A 14,884-nucleotide genomic window follows, 5' to 3' on the forward strand; every position below is an offset into this window, starting at 1 on the left:
TCGCAACATATGTGTATGGTGGGGTGAGGGACAGATTACAGTGTGCATGTTTATTTAGGAAAAGTAACCAATTATAGTGTGCGTGCAGAGGGGGAGAGACTGATTAAAACTTGTGTATATAATCCAGGAAAGAGATTGGTTACCGTATATTTAAAAAGTGGAGAAGACCATTTGACTGTTGTAACAAGTAGGGAAAAGAAACAGAAATAGCTGGGAAAACTCTACAATCACTGAGAAGTAAATGGTCTGCATTTAAGTCGAGATAAGGGTCAGAGGAACAATGCAAAATGCGTGCTTGCATTATACAAAAACCCCAAAGCCAGGATTCTCTTTCTTGATGTAATTCGATTTTCTTGCAACCGAGAAAAATGGGAGCCTGAACTGGGAGGCAGACAAGAGGGAAACAAGAATAAAAACGAAAGACAGAAAAATAACAAGCAAACCAGGAAGGTAGATAAAGAAACAATTGGAACAACAGTGTCAAATGAAGAATTGTCTCTTAATGCACACAGTATTTCGAACAAAGTAGATGAATTGATAGTACAAATGGATGTATGCAGTTATGATGCAGTTGAAATTGCAGAGACTTGCCTGTAGGGTAGCCACAGATGGGAACTGTGCACCCAGGGTCGTTCAATATTTAGGAATAGTAAATAGGAAAATTAGGTAATGTAGCATTGTTCATAGAGGACAAAATCGATGCAATCGTGAGGAAGGATACTTGTTTGGAAAATCATGATGAGGAATCTACATGATGAAGAAACGCCAAAAGGTCGAAAAGGTGGAATTATCTATAGGCTCCCAAGCCATAGCAGACGTGTAAGGGAAGGCATTAAAGTGGAAATTTATCTATGGCTATTGATTATATGTGTATCTCAGCAAGGGGCCCAGCACTCATTTCACTCGCTTCCCACAAAGTTCTGAGGTACACCTGATCAGGGCCTAGGGATTTAACCACTTTTTAGTTTATGTCCTCCTGAACAGCTCTAGCAAATCCCCCTGCCAGTATATTAACTCCCTTCCAGTGCAAGTGCAACCAATCCTTCTTATATAAATCACTTCTACCCCCAAAGAGATTCCAATGATCCAAATATGTGTATCCTTCTCCTTGCACCAGCTCCTTAGCCACGTATCCGCCTGTTCTATCCTCCTACTCCTACTCTGACTAGTTCGTAGCACTGGGAGTAATCCAGATATTACTACCCTCAAGGACCTCATTTTTAAATTCCTGCCTAACTTTCTATATTCTCTCCTCAGAATTTCATCCTTTTCATTTCCTGTGTCGTTGGTACCAGCATGAACAACGATCTTCTACTGGTCCCTGTCCCCTTTGAGAATATTCTGCACCTTCTCTGAGACATTCTTGAACTTGGCACCAGGAAGGCAACACACCATTCTGATATCTCATTGTTGGTCACAGCAACATCTGTCTGTGCCTCTGACGAGAGAATCCCCTATCACAATTGATCACGTGTACCCTTCATGACAGAGGAGCCAGTATTGGTACCAGAAACCTGGCTGTTCATGCTACATTCCCCTAAGAGTGCATCACCCCCTATATTTTCCAAAACAGCATACTTGTTTGAGATGGGAATAGCCACAGTAGACTCCTGCAGTACCTGCCTCCCTCTCCTACATTTCCAGGAATAACCCATCTACCTGACTGTGTCTGTAGTTTTTCTTCCTCCCTGAAACTGCCATCCATCACACACTCAGCTCTAACTGCCACTCCAACCGATCCATGCAATCAAATAGGATTCACAATCAAACACATTTCCTGCAAACATAATCTTCAGGAACATTGAAATTCTCCCGATTCACCACATCTGACAGGAAGAGCACATCACTCTACAAAAGGCCATCTTTGCACCCTAAGAATCAACAGAGCCAGAAAATAGCACTGTCTTACTCCTCTAATAACACTGCTCCAGGATAACTTAGTACCAATGTTTTATATTTTAAACAACATTTTAATCAAGAGACTTAGATTACTTACAGTATGGAAACAGGCCCTTCAGCCCAGCAAGTCCACACCAACCCGCAACCCACCCAGACCCATTCCCCTATAGTTATTCCTTCGACTAACACTACAGGCAATTTAGCATGGCCAATTCACCTAACCTGCACATTTTTTGGACTGTGAGAGGAAACCCATGTCGACATGGGGAGAATGTGCAAACTTCACACAGTCAGTAGCCTGAGTTGGGAATTGAACCCAGGTCTCTGGCACTGTGTCACCATGCTGCCCACATAGCATTCAATCCAAAGAGGAGATATATAAAGTTGCCAAAAAAGCAGCAAGCCTGAAGACTTGGATCAGTTCAGAATTCAGCAAAAAAGGAAAGAAATACGAATCAAGAGGGAGTATATAAAACATGACAGTAAACTTGTAGGGAACATTAAAACTGATTGAAAGCCTCTGTAAATATGTGAAAGGCAAAAGATTAGCAAAAAAAATGAAAAACTGTAATGCAAACAAATAAATGGCCGAAGAACTGAACAAGTGTTTTAATTTTGTCTTCACACAATAATGTATGAATAATTTCTCAAAAACTTCAAGAAACCAAGCGTCTTGTGAGAAAGGAGAAATGAAAAAACATTTGTATTAGTAGAAAACATTGTGCTAGAGAAATTGATGGGGTTAAAGGCTGACAAATCAGCACAATTTAAGAATCTACATCCCAGAGTATTAAATAACGTGGCCTTGGAAAAATTGGATGTGATGGTGGTCACCTTCCAAAATTCTACAGACTCTGAGGCAGTTCCTACAGATTAGAAGGTGGCAAATGTAAGCCATTATTTAAAAAAAAAGGAGGGACGGAGAATAAAAAAAACTGAGAATTACAGATCAGTGAGCCGAACATCAGTAGCAGGACAATTGCTTTAGTCTATAGTGAAAGATGTGATAATAGAACATTCAGAAAGCAACAACAGGATTCATCAAAGTCAGCATGGGTTTAAGAAAGGGAAATCATGCCAAGCTTAAAGAGGAGGTATGGTGACTAGAGGTTTGCACTGCCATGTGCCAGGCACTTGGGTTCAATTCCAGTCTTGGGAGAATGTCTGTGTGGAATTTGCATGTTGTCCCCATGTCTGTGGGTTTCCTCTGGGTGCTCTAGTTCCCTCCCACAGTCCAAAGATGTGCGGCTTAGATGGATTGGTCATGCTAAATTGCCCTCTAGTGTCCATTGATGTGCAGGTTAGGTGGATTAGTGATGGTAAATGTCGGGATAGGGTTGAAAAAAGTGAGGCCTGTAGATGCTGGAGATCAGAGTCGAGAATGTGGTACTGGAAAAGCACAGCAGGTCAGGCAGCATCCGAGGAGCAGGAGAATCGACATTTTGGGCATAAGCCCTTCATCAGGAGTGAGGCTTGTGGGTTGGGGCTGAGAGATAATTGGGAGGGGGTTGAGGGAGGTAGCTGAGAAAGCGATAGGAGGACGAAGGTGAGGGAGAGGTGATAGGTCAGAGGGGGCAGTGATGGACAGGTCTGGAGGGCGGTGCCGAGTTGGAGGCTTGGGACTAGGATAGGTTTGGGGGAGGGGACATGACGAAGCTGTTGAAATCCATATTTATCCCGTGTGGTTGCAGGGTCCCAAAGCAGAATATGAGGCATTCTCACTCCAGGCGTCGAGTGGTAAGGGTTTGGCATGGAGGAGGCCCAGGACCTGCATGTCCTTGACAGAGTGGGAGGGGGAGTTGAAGTGTTCAGCCACGGGGCTGGTGGGTTCGTGTGTCCCAGAGATGTTCTCTGAAACGATCTGCAAGGAGGTATCCTGTCTCCCCAATGTAGAGGCGATCATACTGGGTGCAATGGATACATGCAATGTGTTTCTTCATCCTCAGAAGGATACATGCAATACCTCTACAAATGACATCTACTGCATCTGTTGCACCCGGTGTGGTCTCCTCTACAGGACGCCTACTTGCGGGTCGTTTCAAAGAACATCTCTGGGACACCCGCACCCAACAACCCCACTGCCCCATGGCTGAGCACTTCAACTCCCCCTCCCAATCCATCAAGGGCATGTAGGACCTGGGACTCCACCACCGCCAAACCCTTACCTCCTGACGCCTGGAGGAAGAACGCTTTGGGGTCCTGCAAGCACACGGGATAAATGGATTTCAACAGTTTCCTCATTTCCCTTCCCCCAGTCCCAAGCCTCCAACTCAGCACCACCCTCCGGACCCATCCATCCCCCCCAACATATCACCTTCTCCCTCACCTTCATCCACCTATCGCTTTCCCAGTTACCTCCCCCCAACCCCACCTCCTCTCCCATTTATCTCTCAGCCCTGACACACAGACTTCATGGCTGATGAAGGGCTGATGTCCGAAACATTGACTGTCCTGCCCCTCGGATGCTGCCTGACCTGCTGTGCCTTTCCAGCATCACCCTCTCGACTCTGATCTCCAGCATCTGCAGTCCTCACTTTCTCCTAGTTGATTTCAACCCTGCTGTGAATCATCTTCCAAGGATGCCTACCTTGAAGAAGTTCTCCTCCTCTGGCTACAAGGATCTCAGTGAATCCCTGTCTCTCTGTACCTCCCCAAGTCCTCTTCTCTGGCCTGAAGCTCTTCAGCCACGTCCTCAAGCAGACTCACTCCCACAGCCACATCGCCTCCCTCAGTACCTGCCCACGGAACAGTCTGATTCCACATGAACTCCAGACCACATTCAGACACCACAATTTGGACTTGAACAGGATACCCAGTACACACTACAAATCCAAAACCTTCAGCAACAACTCTCTTTCCAGATCCTCCGCTCCACCTTATCAGCCATGCGCCGTCATCTACTCTACCTGCAGTCAGTCCTGCCTCAGCTCAGAGGCTCACTTATCCAGGCCTGCAACGGAAGTCAGTATTTCTGCATCTTCAGAGGGATAGGGTAGGGGCTAGATTGGTTTGTGCTGCACTTCAGAGGGCTGGTGCAGACTTGATCGGCCAAATGGTCCCTTTCTGCACTGTCAGGATTCTAATCTGGATTTTTTTGAGGATAAAACTGTTAAATAGATAAAGTCTATTGGATGTCATAGATTTAGAGTACATAAAGCTTTTGATGAGGTCCCACATGTGAGGTTAGTGGAGAATATTAAAGCACATGGGATAAGGAGCAATGTATTGGCATCGATTGAGAATTAGTTAACAGACACGAAACAGAGAGTCCGAATAAATGGGTCTTTTTCTGGGTGGCAGGCAGTAACTGGTGGGGTACCACAAGGATCAGTGTTTGGGCCCTAGCTTTTCACAGTATGAATAAATGGCCTGGTCAAGGGAACTAAATGCAATATATCCAAGTTTGCTTTGATGACACAAAATTGGGTAGGATTGTGAGGTGCACAAAAGATGCAATGGAGCATCAAGATGATTTGGACAAGTTGAGTGAGTGGACAAACACATGGCAGGTAGAGTAAAGTGTGGCTAAATATAAAATCGTACACTTAGATGTGGAAAACAATATAAAATAGTATCGTTTAAATGGTGGTATCTTGGGAATTATGGATGTACAAAGAGACTTGAATGGAGATAGGTAGGCACAGCAAGTAATTTGGAAGATGAATGGTATGTCGGCCTTCATTGCAAGAGGATTTGAACTCAGGAGGAGAGATGTTGTATTGCAGTTATACAGAGTCTTGGTGAGACCAGATATAGAGAATTGCCTGTAGTTTTGATCTTCCTACCAAAGAAAGGATATACTTGCCATAGAGGGTGTGCAATGGAGATTCACTGGGTTGATACTGGGATGGCAGAATTATGAGAAGAGATTGGTTTGACTGGGCCTGTGTTCACAAGTTTAGAAGAATTGGTGGGGATCTGATTTAACCATTTGAATTCTAACAGGACTGGTCATGCTAAATGCAGGGAGGATGTTTTCCCAGTTGGCCATCGAGAAGGTCAGGATGCAGGGCAGATCATTTAAGATTAAGTTGAAGAAAGCTTTCTTCAGTTAAAAGGCAGTGAAAAACTGAAATAACTTCACTCCGGTATCCCGTCACCAAGTCACCCTTTATTTACACATGCATAGTACTTGACACCGATCCCGCTCCCTCAGAGACAGCTCTCAGAGTGAGCAGAGCGCCTGAAACACCTGTTTAACAGGACATTATATGTTCAGAAGAGATCAAAACTAAGTAGTTATGGTGGATTAAAATAATGACAATTAGGAAATAGGACACAACAAATGTTAAGATGAAAGCCAAGTTCATACGGATTGAGAAAAATGATGACAAGGAATTTGCCAAGCTATGAGAGTGTGCTCCAGATCATCTAAACATTGGAAGAAAATTTTCTGCGAAGGATTTTAAAATTTTTACATGTTCAGTAGGGCAGGTATACTGACGATATATACATTTGTGAAGAAGTCCAAAGTCAGGGGCTGAAATAACTCCACAGAGGCCGGTATCCCATCACCAAGTCACCGTCTATTTACACATATAGAACATAGAACATAGAACATAGAAGGATACAGCGCAGTACAGGCCCTTCGGCCCTCGATGTTGCGCCGACCGAGTCCTACCTAACCTATACTAGCCCAATAACTTCCAAATGCCTATCCAATGCCCGCTTAAATGAACATAAAGAAGGAGAGTTCACCACTGATACGGGCAGGGCATTCCATGAACTCACAACCCGCTGTGTGAAGAATCTACCCCTAACATCTGTCCTATACCTACCACCCCTTAATTTAAAGCTATGTCCCCTAGTAACACCTGACTCCATTAGCGGTAAAAGGTTCTTAGTATCTACCCTATCTAAACCCCTAATCATCTTATACACTTCTATCAGATCTCCCCTAAACCTTCTCTTCTCCAATGAGAACAGCCCCAAGTGCCTCAGCCTTTCCTCATACGATCTTCCTACCATTCCAGGCAACATCCTGGTAAACCTCCTCTGCACTCGTTCTAAAGCTTCCACATCCTTCCTATAGTATGGCGACCAAAACTGCACACAATACTCCAGATGAGGCCTCACCAGAGTCTTATACAACTGCAACATGACCTCAGGACTCCGGAACTCAATTCCTCTGCCAATAAAGCCCAGTACACCATATGCCTTCCTCACAGCACTATTTACCTGGGTGGCAACTTTCAGAGATCTGTGTACATAGACACCAAGATCCCTCTGCTCATCCACACTATCAAGTAGCCTACCATTAGCCCAGTAATCCATCATCTTGTTATTCCTACCAAAGTGAACGACTTCGCACTTAGCTACATTGAATTCCATTTGCCACATTTCCGCCCAGCTCTGCAACTTATCTATATCCCGCTGTAACCTACCACTTCCTTCCTCACTATCCACAACTCCACCGACTTTCGTGTCATCCGCAAACTTGCTTACCCAGCTTTCAAGTCCTTCCTCTAGATCATTTATAAAGATAACAAAAAGCAATGGTCCCAAAACAGATCCTTGTGGTACACCGCTAGTAACTGCGCTCCAAGATGAACATAATCCATCAACTACTACCCTCTGTCTCCTTCCAGCCAGCCAATTCCTAATCCAAACCTCTAATGTATCCTCAATGCCATACCTCTGAAGTTTTAGCATTAGCCTACCATGGGGAACCTTATCGAACGCCTTACTAAAATCCATATACACAACATCTACTGCTTTACCCTCATCCACTTCCATAGTCACCTTCTCAAAGAACTCAATAAGGTTTGTGAGGCACGACCTGCCCTTCACAAAACCATGCTGGCTATCCCTGATCACGTTATTCCTACCCAGATGTTCATAAATCTTATCCCTTACCATTCTCTCTAAGACTTTGCCCACCACTGAAGTCAGACTCACTGGCCTATAGTTACTAGGGCTATCCCTACTCCCTTTCTTGAACAATGGGACCACATTCGCTATCCTCCAGTCCTCTGGTACTATTCCCGTTGACAATGACGACATAAAAATCCAGGCCAATGGCTCTGCTATCTCCTCCCTAGCTTCCCATAGGATCCTGGGGTAAATGCCATCAGGCCCAGGAGACTTATCTATATTCATCCTTTCCAATATTCCCAAAACCTCTTCCCTGCATATTTCCAGGGCATCCATTCTAATTATTTGTGATTCCATATTCACATCAGCAACAGTGTCCTGTTCCTGAGTGAATACTGATGAAAAGTACTGATTTAATGTCTCTCCAATCTCCTCCGCCTCCACACACAACTTCCCACTACTATCCTTGACTGGACCGATACCTACCCTAGTCATCCTTTTATTCTTGACATACCTATAGAAAGCCTTTGGGTTTTCCCTAATCCTACCAGCTAAAGACTTTTCATGTCCCCTTCTCGCTTTTCTTAGCTCCCTCTTTAGCTCCTTCCTGGCTACCTTATAACTCTCAATCGCCCCTACTGAACCTTCACGCCTCATCTTTACATATGCCGCCTTCTTCCCTTTCACAAGGGACTCCAATTCCTTACTAAACCACGGCTGCCTCACAAGGCCCTTTACACCATGCCTGACTGGTACATACCTATCGAGGACGCGCAGTAGCTGCTCCTTGAACAATCCCCACATCTCATTAGTGTTCTTCTCTTGAAGCCTGTTTTTCCAATCCACACAACCTAAGTCATGCCTCACTGCATCATAATTTCCCTGCCCCCAGCTATAGCTCTTGCCCTGCGGCGCACGATTATCCCTCTCCATCACTAAAGTAAAAGTCACCGAGTTGTGGTCACTGTCCCCGAAGTGCTCACCTACCTCCAAGTCTAACACCTGGCCTGGTTCATTACCTAGAACCAAATCCAATATAGCCTCCCCTCTTGTTGGCCTGTCGACATATTGTGTCAGGAAACCCTCCTGCACACATTGTACAAACACCGACCCATCTAATGAACTCGAACTATAGCTCTCCCAGTCAATATCTGGGAAGTTAAAGTCCCCCATAACAACCACCCTGCTACCTTCACTCTTTTCCTGAATCATCCTCGCAATATTATCCTCTACTTCTCTAGGACTATTAGGAGGCCTGTAGAAAACACCTAACAGGGTGACCTCACCTTTCCTATTTCTAACCTCAGCCCAAACTACCTCAGATGGCAAGTCCTCTTCCATCGTCCATTCCACTGCTGTGATACTGTCTTTGACAAGTAATGCCACGCCTCCCCCTTTTTTACCCCCATGTCTGATCCTACTAAAACATTTGAACCCTGGAACGTGCAACAGCCATTCTTGTCCCTGTTCTACCCACGTCTCTGTAATGGCCACAACATCGAAGTCCCAGGTACCAACCCACGCTGCAAGTTCACCTACCTTATTCCTTATACTTCTGGCATTGAAGTATACACACTTCAATCCTCCTTTCTGGTTACAGGCACCCTCCTTAGAGATCGCTGCATTATTCCTAACCTCCCTACACTCAAGGTCCTGTACCCTAAAGCTACAGTCCTGGTTCCCATGCCCCCGCGGAGTTAGTTTAAACCCTCCCAAAGAGCACTAGCAAACCTCCCCCCAAGGACACTGGTGCCCCTCAGGTTCAGGTGTAGCCCATCCTTTTTATAGAGGTCCCACCTTCCCCAGAAAGGACCCCAGTTGTCCAGAAACCGGAATCCCTCCCTCCTGCACCATCCCTGTAGCCACGCATTTAACTGATCTCTCTCCCTATTCCTTGACTCTCTATCACGTGGCACGGGTAACAAACCAGAGACTACAACGAGACTAAAAGAGACTGCTCAGTCTCTCGGAAGACTTCGCGACGACTGGTGGGTAAGTTTGGTCGCTTATTTAATAGTTGTAAATTTAAAGTTTTCCTTTTTAAAAAAAGCGGTAGCAGACCCGGAAGGCGCGCTAGGTTACCTGGGTAAGGTACTTGACACTGATCCAGCTCCCTCAGAGTGAGCAGAACGTCTGAAACACCTGTTTAAATCTGTCAGCCAGAGCTCCATAATTGGACGGGGATGACAGCCCCAATCATGAAACTCATAATTTATGAGGCCCACTTGGCTGGCCTCATTACAATCACGACATCCCTTCCCCCCTGAGTGTGGGGATGTGGGCCTCTTCTTTTGCCTGTAACCTGTCCTGGAGCGTTTTCACATCTGGACCAATGCCTCGGACTCAGACTCAAGTATGGGCAGCTTGTACCGGTCCATAGCCCACCTCATATGCCTGGAGCATCTCAGGAGAAATTCATCCTCTTCTTCAGGGGATTAAGACATCGAGGCTGTGACATCTGTGAGGCTAGGCAGAGGGGCAGAACCCACATGAAATACCAGCCACGCTGGATGTTCTGAGCAACCTGGGTTTGTTTGGTTCCTGCCCTGTTTTGTGAGCTTGCAGTTTTCATGTGGTCCACATGCTTGTTCAGGACCGCCTCACCACCCAAACTTTGTACGCCATAGTGCCTGACCTCATGATGATCATGTCTCTTACCTAAGCAGGGTCATTTCCATTGTCTCAGCACCAAACCCCTGAAGTAAACTGTCTCTCTCACTTAGCAGAGTCTTGCGTCTGGCATTGGCGTTCCTGATGCCAAATCACCCTCTATCTCCACCCCCCTACCCCGCCTCCCCCCCCCCCCCCAAGGTCCGGGGAGATCAGGTTTAACCTGATGGGAAGTCATTTCCCCATTAGAAACTCTGCTGAAGCTATCCCTGTAGTTGATTGAAGGGTGGTCCCATAATCAGACATGAACTTGGACAGTTTGGTATCAAGTGAAGCTCTCGACTGTTTCTAATGAAGTTGTAGGCTGTTTCTTTCAGCCTACGTGCTAAGTTTGGTCTGCTCTTTCTGCCAATGTCACTTATGCCAAAAACGTAGATTCTCCTGCTCCTCAGATGTTGCCTGACCTGCTGTGCTTTTCCATCACCACACTCTCGACAATGAAAAATGTACCAATGCATGAAATGTTTTCCGATTGACTGAAAAAGTAAAGGACTTTCCATCCACAGTCAAAAGGCAATGATATTCAAGTCTTGGTCATAAGTGAAAATATGCTCCACTTGTTGCGTTTTCTAATGATAATGACTCAATATGTAGATTGGCCAGCTAAGGGGCAGGCTATATTGGTTTATGTGCTTGGTCCCCAGCCGGGCCAGGTGCCAGATCTCTTGATCAGACAGCATTTCGGTGAAAGTGACCACAACTGCTTCACCTTTACCATAGCCATTGAGAGGGTTATGAACTGACAGTATGGGAAGATATTTAATTCGGGGAGGGGAAATTATACTGCAATTAGACAGGAGCTGTGGATTATAAATTGGGAACAATTGTTCTACGGGAAATGCACAATATAAATGATGAAGGAGCACTTGTGGAACAACTTTGTCCCACTGTTACATGTAAGGAATGGTAAGGTGGCAAAGCCTTGGATGGCAAGAGAAGAGGAGAAGGTTGATCAAGCAAGGATCTGGCACAGCTTTACAGGATTACAGGATAGCGAGGAAAGAATGCACAAAATGGACTGAGGAGACTGAGGAGGGGACACGAAAATGCCTGGGCAAGAAGGAGTAGGGAAAACCCAAAGGCATTCTATACTTACGTGAGGAATAAGTGGATGATCGGAGAGATGGTAGGGCCAATCAGGGGTAGTGGAGGGAACTTATGGCTGGAGTGTGAAGAGATAGGGGAGGCCCTAAATGAGTTTTTTTGTTTCAGTATTCACTGGAGAGAGGGATCTTGTTGATAGTGAGAACAACGTGGGCCAGATTAATAGGCTTGAACAGATTGACATTAATGAAGAGGATGTGCTGGAAATTCTGTGAAGAATTAAGATCGTATCAGATATATCCAAGGTTACTTCGGGAAGCATGGAATGAGATTGCTGCATTTCTGGTGATGATCTTTGCATCCTCACTCTCCACGTGAGTAGTACTGGATGATTGGAGGGAGGTGAATATTGTTCCTCTGTTCAAGAAAGGGAATAGGGAAATCCCTAGGAACTACAGACCAGTCAGTTTTATGTCTGCAATAAACTAGGTAGTGGAAAGGATTCTGAGAGATAGGATTTATGACTATTGGGAAAAAAACATAGTTTGATCAGAGATAGTCAACGTTCCATTGTGAGGGGCAGGTTATGCCTCTCAAGCCTTACTGAGTTCTTGGCGAATGTGACAAGACACGTTGACAAAGGTCGAGCAGTGTATGTGGTGTATATGGTTTTATGAATTGGCTGTCACGAGGCGTCATAATTTTGAGTTGTTTGGAGGAATGTATAATGCAGATGTCAGAGGTAGTTTCTTTACACAGAGTGTGGTGGGTGCGTGGAATGCACTGCCAGCATTGGTAGTGGAGTCAGAGACAGATATCAGAGACTTAAATAAGTGACTGCTGAACAAGCACATGGATGGCAGTAAATTGAGGGGTGTGAAGGTTAGGTTGATCTTAGATTAAGGTACATGCTCGGCACAACATTGTGAGCTGTACTGTTGCATGTTCAATACACTGTCGATCTGTGACTCCACTTTCAAGGTATTATTTATGTGCATCCCAAGGTCTCTTTGTTCATCTGAACTCCCCAGTACCCCACCGTTCAGTGTATAAGCCCTGCACTCATTTGCCTTTTCAAAATGCAGCACCTCACTTTTGTATAAATTAAACTCCATCTGCCACTCGTCTGCCCATTGCCACACCTTTAAAAGGCCCCATTGTACTCTGAGATAACCTTCTTTATGCCCACTACACTACCAGTTTTAGTATCATCTGCAAACTTACTAACCATTCCTCCCATATTCATATTCAAGTAATTTATACAAATGACAAAAAGCAGTGGACCCAGCACTGATCCTTGCAGCACACCACTGGTCACAAGCCTCCAGTCTGAAAACAAATCCTCCACCACCACCCTGTGTCTCCTACTTTCGAGCCAATTTTGTATCCATCCAGTTAGTTCTCTCTGGATTTTAACCTTGCTAACCAGTCTAACATGTGGAACCTTGTTGAAGACCTTGCTGAAGTCCATGTAGGCAACTCGCACCACTCTGCTTTCATCAATCTACATTTTCACATCTATAAAAAATTCAATATAGTTAGTGAGACATGATTTCCCACACGCAAAGCATTGTTGACTCTTCCTGATCAGTTGTTGCCTTTCCAAATACATGTGGATCCTGGCCCTCAGATTCCCCTTTAAAAAACTAGGCAAGATGTGGAAAAGTATTTCATCAATGATACGAACACCTGGCTTACTCTCAGGGACACATGCTGGTGAGGATAGGAGCAGGACGATAGAGCAGATGAATGCGAGGCTGAGGGGCTGGTGTATCGGGCAGGGATTCGCATTTTTGGATCATTGGAATATCTTCTGGGGAATACATGATCTGTAAAAGAAGAATGGTTTGCACTTGAATTGGAAAGGGCCCAATATCCTGCTTGTGCTACTCAGGAGGCTTTGAACGAGTGGGAGAAGTGGGGCCGGGGTGGTGGGGGCAGAGTCAAAATATAGTGAGAAAAGAGATAAGTCTGAGGTTGGTACAGTTGAGAAGAGGAGCAAGTCAAATAGTCAAGGTAGGCAAGAGCAAGGCAGAGAACGGGGTAAGATGGATGATTCAAACTGCATTTATTTCATTGCAAGAGGCATGTGAGATGAGGCAGATGAACTCAGGGCATTGTTGGAAACATGTGACTGGGATATCATAGCTATGACAAAATGCGGCACAGGGAAAGGCAGAACTGGCAGCTTAATGTATCAGAGTATCAGTGCTAAAGGAAGGACCCCACCCCAGACAACTACAACCATCATCCATTATCTCCCATGAGGCTCCAAACAGAGGAGAGATTGCAACCCACCCCACACCCCAACTCACATTGACTCCAGTTTTGTAGTGATCTTTCCTACAAATTGTCAACTGTCTCCTTGATGTCAAGAACAGTCACTCCGACCTGTTCTCCTGTGTTTGTAATATGAAGAGGAAAAAAAAAACATGGTGATGCTACGTAAAGACAGGATCGTGACAATTTCCAACTGAATGATTTCATAACTTTAGTGACAGATGAGTAGGAAATCTGCTGTCTGGTAAGAATTGATGCAGCTAGTAAAGTTAAGTGTACCGCATTAACCAAGACTGTATAAGGCTCAAACACTTGAAGCTTCAGAATAGTGGGTATACAGTTAACAGAGAGCCAAGGCAGAATGCGTTAATTTTTAAATGTTTAAGAAGAGGCCAGCCGAGTGGAATGTGCAGCCTGTCACAACTGGGGAATCCTGGACATTGTCAGTGTCCGAAATGACCACATGTGCAGGAGGTGTTCCCAGATGCAGACGCTGGAGCTCTGGGTCTCGGAGCTTGAGCAGCAGTTGGAGACACGGTGGCACATCCACAAGGCTGAGAGTGACATGGACAGCGTATTTCTTGAGGTGGTCACGCTGCAGCTCAAGGGACTAGAGGGAAGAAGAGAATGGGTGACCACCATACAGTCCAGAAATAACAGGCGGGTAGTGCAGGCGTACCCTGGGATCCCACTCACTAACCGGTATTCCATTTGGGAAGCTGATGTGGGTGCTGGTACCTCAGAGGAATGCAGTCAGAGCCAAGCTTCTGGCACCACAAGCGGCTTGACTGTACGGGGGAGGAATAAAGAAGGAGGACCAGTGATAGGAGATTTAGTCAAGGGAGCAGACATCTGCACCCAAAGATGTGACTCCAGGGTGGTGTGTTGCCTCCCTCGTGCCGGGGTCAGAGATGTCACTGACCCTGGCACATGGGTGCAGGGCATCCTCAAAGGATTGGGGGATTAGTTAGAGGGTGGGCAGTATATTGGTCCCAATGATCTGGGCAAAGTGAGGAATGACAGCATGCATCAAGATTTCAGGGAGATAGGCAGGAGATTAAAATGCAGGACCTCAATGGTTGTAATCCATGGATGATTACCAGTGCAACATAGGAGTGAGTACAGAAATAGGAAAATTGGACAGATGAACACTTTTCTCATAGACTTCATGCAAGAG

This window comes from Hemiscyllium ocellatum, chromosome X, assembly GCF_020745735.1.
Source record: "Hemiscyllium ocellatum isolate sHemOce1 chromosome X, sHemOce1.pat.X.cur, whole genome shotgun sequence".
NCBI lineage: Eukaryota > Metazoa > Chordata > Chondrichthyes > Orectolobiformes > Hemiscylliidae > Hemiscyllium > Hemiscyllium ocellatum.